Source organism: Pseudochaenichthys georgianus, chromosome 1 (genome assembly GCF_902827115.2).
Source record: "Pseudochaenichthys georgianus chromosome 1, fPseGeo1.2, whole genome shotgun sequence".
Lineage (NCBI taxonomy): Eukaryota > Metazoa > Chordata > Actinopteri > Perciformes > Channichthyidae > Pseudochaenichthys > Pseudochaenichthys georgianus.
Genome location: NC_047503.1, coordinates 6,038,737 through 6,046,583, shown reverse-complemented (window position 1 = coordinate 6,046,583; position 7,847 = coordinate 6,038,737). Strand labels below are relative to the sequence as shown.

Genomic DNA, 7,847 nt, shown 5'->3' with positions numbered 1-7,847 from the left:
ACACACACACACACACACACACACACACACACACACACACACACACACACACACACACACACACACACACACACACACACACACACACAGTATCTCCCTCCCTTTCTCTTCCATTGATCCACCACACTAACGTTGATCAAGTTAGCTACAGTTACGTTAATGATATCACCTTTAGGACAGCCACCTGACATGGCTCTTCTTCTATAGTGGTAATAGGGGGAAACATTGAAATATTGTCGTCTGTTTTCGTTTCATGTTTGCTTCCTGTTTAGCGCTCCGCGAACTTGAATGGTGGACGGATCAAATTCTGATAACGTTAGAGAAACTTGGGGTTTGTCAGAGCCGTGTGTTGCTGTTGCTTAGCAACAGGCCACAGGCCACATGCGACGGAAGCTCCAGACGTCCAAAAGTATTAACGAAGAGGCGAAAGCGTGAAAGCGCAGTCACAAAATGAAGTTGTTACGTATCATCGCTCATTTTTAAGAGGGTATACGGAAATCACTGGCATTTTCTAGTGGGTATACGGCGTATACCCGCGTATCACGTAGACTACAACACTGACCACACACACCTACAGCTGCTAAAGCATAATCAGGCTACAGCCGTTGTGTATTTTATTATGTGAAGCACTAAATGGTTTTAGACAAATATGGACTCTTTGTAGATATCTACTAAACTAAAGCAAATAAAGAGAGTAGGCCTGTTATACTGAGTGATATTTATTTTACACACTGCTCTGCTTTCTGCACCTCACAGCTGTTCTCACTGTAAACATCGCATGGCGATGAGAGCAGGTTCTCAAATAATATCCAGGGGATGCATGCAGAGCTGTCATTGGCTGAGATAAGTCCGGCCGTGCGTCACGCCTCCACCGTTCCCGGAAATGCATCCGCGGAGGAGCCGTGGAGGAACCATCAGTGTATCCTCGGTTATAGCTCCTCCAGAGAGCCTCCTCGATGCTCGATCCTCGGTGTGCATTTAGAGAAATGAGACGTCCTTCAAAATGGCGAGCTGAAATTCATTTCCGGGTCACTACCGGAGGACCGAGGAGTCGAGGAGGGGAAATTTGAGTATTGAGAAGCCTCTATATAAAGAGTAGACGCCGCATCGACCGCTGCTGCCTATTGGCGCTGACGAGCCGTGGGGCCGCCATCTTGGACCGGTCACCCGCTCCACTCAGTGTAATCTGTCCGGCAGGCGCAATGAAGTGTCAGCGCATGTAATCAATCATAACTCGCTGAATACAAAACTGATTTTCACGTTTCTTTCTTTCTGCAAACGTCATATATGTAGGCATGATACCGGACACACGATTCGGCGTATTTGAATATTCATAGTAGGCTTAACAGCAATAGAATATTCTGGTATTTGATAGCCTATATGTTATGTATGATAGGTATTTTGCAAAAGACACACGATATATAATGTAGGCTAATATATACACACACACATATATAAAAAAAACACTAATGGTCTATATGATAGAGAAGCAGAAGCAGATTGTGTAGGCCTACTACTCAGCTATTTTAATAAGTTGAAAAATGAAGAAACAATAATACATTATACATAGACAGAAGTTATATATATCAGTAAAAATGAATATCTATGTCAGAAAAAATGAAAATCTACATCTATATTTATATAAAAAAAATTAAATTTTCAAGTTAAACACAAGAACATGACACCACCCGCCCCAAACCATATTTACACAAAGTTGCTCATGAAAGTTTAAACGAGCTAAAAGCCCTGAAACAGGACTGTTTTGCAGAGCTTCTTTCTCGTGCTCCCTTTCTGCAGGTCAAGAGAGGTGAGTTTGGCAATGTGGTGTAGTCTTATTTTCAGAAACACAGACACAACCAATGACAACAAGTCGGAATAATGGTTGTCGATGCCAAACTGCGTCTCCTCAATGTGTTCCCCAAGCTGAAAAACATCCTCCGTTCCAATCTCCTCCCGGACGATGTAGGTGACTGTCGACACCTTTGGAGCTTGCCTTGTTGAAGCTTGGCGAATCACCCTCTGCAGCTCTCAGCACCTTCACTGTGCCTTGTGATGGAATCACTAGGCCACCGTTGTTTTTCAGGGCTAGAAGGTGGTAGCTCTCATCAAATGATGAAGGTACAGCATCTCTGACCAAGCTTGCACGGCACACATCACAGGACAGCTTTCGCAGAATCTGCCGGACTACAAATCCTGCAATGTAGACCAGCGCATTTTCCACCAGACCACCAAACCGAGTGGGAAGATAGCTGTGGTCACTCACAACAGCCGAAATGTTGGCGAATGGAGATGGGTGCTCTTCAGCAGTTTCAGCAGAGGACATCTCTACCGCAGACAGGGACACAGTGTGATCTTGGGCTGCCACGTTGCCTGTCTCACTATGAAACACCGAACCATCAGACGGCGGAAGATGGCCTGGAACTGGCGTGCAGATGGATTGTTATTCTGCCACCTTGTATGGAAACCATACATACATTACTCATAAGTCATTTTCAGAATGGATTGCAATTAAAAGAACATCAACCCTACCTGACGCTCTGATGGAATTAAATAGGACCTCCAAGTGATCCTGGCTGAACCTGTAGGTGAGGACATACCGCTGAACTTGGAGCAGTTCAGGAATCATCAGCATCAACGTGTCGATGTTAATGACAAATCCGATGACTGACAAGTACCTGCAAAAGAAAAACATTTTATTACTCTGATCATGGCAAAACATATACAGTATACTTGTAGGACACTTAGCTAACTAGGAACAATGTAATTGCAGAACTGGGATAACTTGAGAACAAGGACACATGCAAGAACACATGCAATACATACCATTTTGACACCGACATGTGCTTGATGTTGTGTAATACATACCATTAGAAGCATCTGGGACCTCAAAAACACTGAATACAAGATCATTCAAATAGAAACAAAACTGCAGATTGAAAAACATTGAAACAGGAGAACATCATTTCAACATACATACCCTCCTTCTGACACCTGCAAAACTTGATGTTGTGTAATACATACTATTTAGAAGCATCTGGGACCTCAAAAACAATGAATACAAGATAATTCCAACACACAAAACTGAACATAGAAAAACATTGAAATAAAAGATTATCATGTTAGCAGACAAAACTAAAGGAAAACACATTGTAACAGTAGCATCATATGAACCTGATGTAGAGAACAGAGCATCTTATGAACTCGATGCATAACGGAACAGAAGAGGCTTCTCAATACTCAAATTTCCCCTCCTCAACTCCTCGACTCCTCGGTCCTCCGGTAGTGACCCGGAAATGAATTTCAGCGTGCCATTTTGAAGGACGTCTCATTTCTCTAAATGCACACCGAGGACCGAGGATCGAGCGTCGAGGAGGCTCTCTGGAGGAGCTATAACCGAGGATACACTGATGGTTCCTCCACGGGTCCTCCGCGGATGCATTTCCGGGAACGGTGGCGGCGTGACGCACGGCCGGACTTATCTCAGCCAATGACAGCTCTGCATGCATCCCCTGGATATTATTTTAGAAACTGCTCTCATCGCAACGCGATGTTTACAGTGAGAACAGCTGTGAGGCCCGTGCAGAAAGCAGAGCAGTGTGTAAAATATATATCACTCAGTATAACAGGCCTACTCTCTTTATTTGCTTTAGTTTAGTAGATATCTACAAAGAGTCCATATTTTTCTAAGAACATTTAGTGCTTCACAATAAAATACACAACGGCTGTAGCCTGATTATGCTTTAGGAGCTGTAGGTGTTTTCATTTCATTTCAAACCTTTATTTAACCAGATTGGTCCCATTGAGATCATAGATCTCTTTTTCAAGGGAGACCTGCAGCATATAGGTTCCACATGAAACATGAAACAATAAGGACATTATACATTATATTTACAGGATACATAGTTACAGACATTTACAAGTGCCCATTGTATCAGCAAGCATTTCATTTAGCCTAGCTTTAAAGACATGCAGAGGAATGAGATTGCTCAGTTTCAATTCTTGCTGAAGATTGTTCCAAGCATGTGTGTGGTAGGCCTATAGTGTCGGTGCGTGTGGTACAGTGTGTAGGTGCGTGTTGTACAGTGTGTAGGTGTGTGTTGTACAGTGCGCAGATGCGGCGGACAGACGGGTCTCAGTTGGTTTGGTGTCCTCTGCTTACTTTTAATACTTGCAAATACAACTTTTGGCCCGTAATTTCAATTCCCCATTTCAGCGACCAGAGAGAGGGGGGGGGGGGGGGGGTATATCCAGTCTCTGATTGTGTTACGTTATTATGAGAGTGCTCTCATACTTTAAATTGCTTATATTTATATAAATATATGTGTGTCTGTGTGTCCGCATCTGTAGCCTGGTATTGCCTCATTATACCGCACTCTCAATGAACTCAAAGTAAATATGTGGGGGAACAATGTTCAGCTGATCTAACAGAGATTATAAAATATGACGAAACACTCGACAGCTGATGCAGCTGTTGTCACGTAATAATGAACGGACGTCGCTTTAATATGACCGCTCAGAGGAGAGGAGTTCTCATTTCTTTAAACGTCTGCTGCTTCCCCTCCTCTCTCCTCGGTTCCCCAATTTGAGTATTGAGAAGCCTCTAGAGTATCGTTGAACTCATGCCGTGAACTTTTCCTGCATGAATAACAAGCACTATTTTAATAGACCTCTTGGATCGGTGAAGTGGTGCTCCATCTTTTGTCACCAAAGTGAGCAAGTACTCCCTGGCTCTTGACAAAAATGCTTTCCTCTCCATCCACTTCAAAGCACCCAAGGGAGATAGGAATCCTTTGGCACGAGGATTGCGTCCATTCATTGTGTCAAACAGCCTGTCAATAATCTATAAAGAAATATCTAAATCACTATCATTACAGTGTTTCATTAGGTATCAGATAGTTGTAATCAATACTCATCTATTCAAGATATAAAGAGAACAGAGTACTTATTTCTAAACTGTATGTTCAACATGCAAACTTAGTATTTGCTTGACTTCCTTCTCTCCATAGGCCTGCTTTGTGCTACAGCACATTTCACACAGAGCTTTACCACTCTAACATGTGTGAAGGTATGTGTAAGGTTATATACACACTTTTGTATTTATGAATATGCAATATCACGGTTCATGAAAATATTTGCATGTTGAACTTAGAGAATTATCAACAAATTGTTCCTGATGCTCAAATCACATTTTGATAAATTATTTAAAAACAAACACGTACTTGGTTCTATAATCACTAACTGTTTACCTCAATGAATTCTGCCGTTGCCTCACATGCGGCTTTCACACCAGCGCTTTTCAGTTTCTAGCTCCGAGCGGGAGCTTTTCTGGTTCAGCTCCGGTTTCCCTTTTCAGCTCCCGCTCTGTGCACACCGCCCACTGGCGCCCCAGAGCTGCCCTTGCTGCGTCATGACGTCACCGTTTACATCGATTTGCCCCCCAAGGGCAGCCATTACGGCAGCTCACAACAACAACAACTGCGTCGGGTCGATGATCGTGTTGCTTTTAATCACACGAAGCCAGAATACATTGAATAACGACTTCTCCAACCTTATACTTTGCTCCAGAGTGCCGTGGTTCATTGTTTATTAATGTGTTTCTGCAGCATTTACCGACCGCTGCAGTGCTGCTCTTCCACGGGACTTTATTCTCCCGTTAGCTCCCGGTTAGCTCACACTGCAGCGGCCACTCTAAAGTATTCACTGTCCGACTCACACAAGCAGCTGATGCATATCCCCAGTTCCCCTTAGCCTAAGTGAATGTGTGTCAGTCTGAATTGACACGGTTTGGTATCACAACGCTGTTATGAAAGTTTCTCTGGTATAAAACGGGTGATGTTGGCATAGCAACCGAAGCTAAACTGACTACTTGCATCCGATAGCTGCAATAATACAAAACAACACGTCTGCCTCTCTCCACAATGATCGATAACAGCGAACGGATGGTCAAAGTAAGGCACAAATAAACAGAATCACACGAAGCCTGGTTAGTGCTGCCTGACTTTATAAAGTGTGTTTATAGGCACTACTGCTTGTAGGCAGGCATGACAGTCGACCCATGTTCAGGGGAGGTGGGTTTAGTTTCCTGCACGCCTCGACGTAAGAGAGACGTAAGCGACGTCACCTCTTAGCTCCAAAGCTCTTGCCTCTGGACCGACAATTTTTTGGAGCTGGAAATGAAGCGGATTCCGGAGCTAAGAGCCGGCGCCGCTGCGGTGTGAACAGGAAAACCCGGCGCTTTTCAGGCTCTAGCTCCGAGCCGGAGCTGAAAAGGCGCTGGTGTGAAAGGGGCAACAGTCTTTAAACTGAGAGTACCTAAGATCCCTCATTGTGCGGAGAGCGACTGACACGGAGCGACTCAGGGACACCCTCATCTTGTGGTTCTCAAAGTAGACATGTTTGTCTGTGATTTTATTGGCAGCATGCAGTCCGTCTTTTTTTTGCACATCATTGAGATGATTGATGAACCTCCACTTGATCTGTCCGGTGGTCGTTGCAATTGGACTGTATGCCTGCAGAGAAAGATTCAGTCGCTGCTCAAACAAGTACAAACAGCAACATGTTGATCATCACGTCCAGCCATAACTGTGCAAATGAACAGACAACAATATTTAGATACATCTTTTAGCAGCAGAGACATAACTTATACAAATAGGTCTAAAACAATCATCATTTACCTGCAACATATTACTAACTTCAGCATGTGGCATGCATCTGTCATTACAAGTACTTTGTCACCAGTCGAGGGATGCGGGAAACTGGTTTGAAGCGGCTCCTGTGGGTTTCCCTTCAGCTCACACCCAAGTTGCACATGCTGACGTTGGAGGCATGCCCATCCATCGTGACAGATACCACCCGAATGCCCCGTGCATGCAGCTCCTCCAAAGCATGACTGAGAAGGACCCTTTGTGTTTCAGGTGACAGAGACTTCGTCAGGTAATATGCAATGGGAGCCTTCCAATGTCCGTGTAGGCCAACCACCATGAACACAAGAGCCTCAGTAGCAGCATCGGTCTCATTGATTCCATCACCCATGTCTACAAAACCAGACATTAACTGGTTATGTGGATTATATTGCACATGTTTCCTGATGGCCATGGCATCCAACATGAGTGCAACACATCCATATTTAGCCTGGTCGTCCTGGCATCTTCTCTCCAGCATATCCAGCATCATCTTGTTCAGGCCAGGCTTGCCATCCACCGAACACAGCCACCTGTAAAAAAAAAATGAGAAGTAGCTATTTAACGTACTTGCAACCGTAATTTCCAAAAATGAAATTGAACAACATTAAGACTACCTTTGTAATGTATGGGGATGAGGGAGGGGAAGATTTTTAGTCTCTCTGAGGTATTTGTCTTTTGGACCATGTAGATGGAGTGTGAGGGCAAGCTCTCTGTGGTTCTTTGAGTACTCATGGCCCTGCTTTGCCTTCAAGTCTATTTGCAGATCTGAAATTGTATGAGAAAAAATGAATAAGTCCCCTTCATATAATAACAAAGGAGTTTAATAAAGAGTGTAAGAGTAAGATGTACATGAATTTCAAAGTGCTACTTTCATCTTCCCTGAGTAGAAATCAAGCCTCTCTTTGAGTTCTTCATTAATGAGGTTCTTTTCCCTCAAATCCCCCAAATCATGCCGATCTAGATCCCTCCGCTTCGCGTCGGGCTCCTGATCAGCCTGTCGGTGTTCTTTTCCCCATAATGACCAAGTCGCTGCACATTATCCCGCTTATTACATGGCCACATTCTCAACAAAGTAACGTTATGACTCCCAATATTAATTGAAATGCTTTTATGGATTTAGAAAATGATTTTATTGATTTAAAAAATAGTTGTATGTATTGATTT

At 43.6% G+C, this 7,847-nt stretch overlaps 1 long non-coding RNA gene across 1 annotated transcript; it reads right to left on the bottom strand.

Moving 5' to 3' along the window:
• Positions 1–4,646: 4,646 nt before the first annotated feature.
• Positions 4,647–7,397, bottom strand: LOC139434431 (uncharacterized). The gene is made up of 3 exons (XR_011643780.1): positions 7,298–7,397; positions 6,675–7,213; positions 4,647–6,509 (listed from the first exon to the last, which is right to left on the bottom strand). It is a non-coding gene; the product is annotated as an uncharacterized lncRNA (long non-coding RNA).
• Positions 7,398–7,847: the final 450 nt, after the last annotated feature.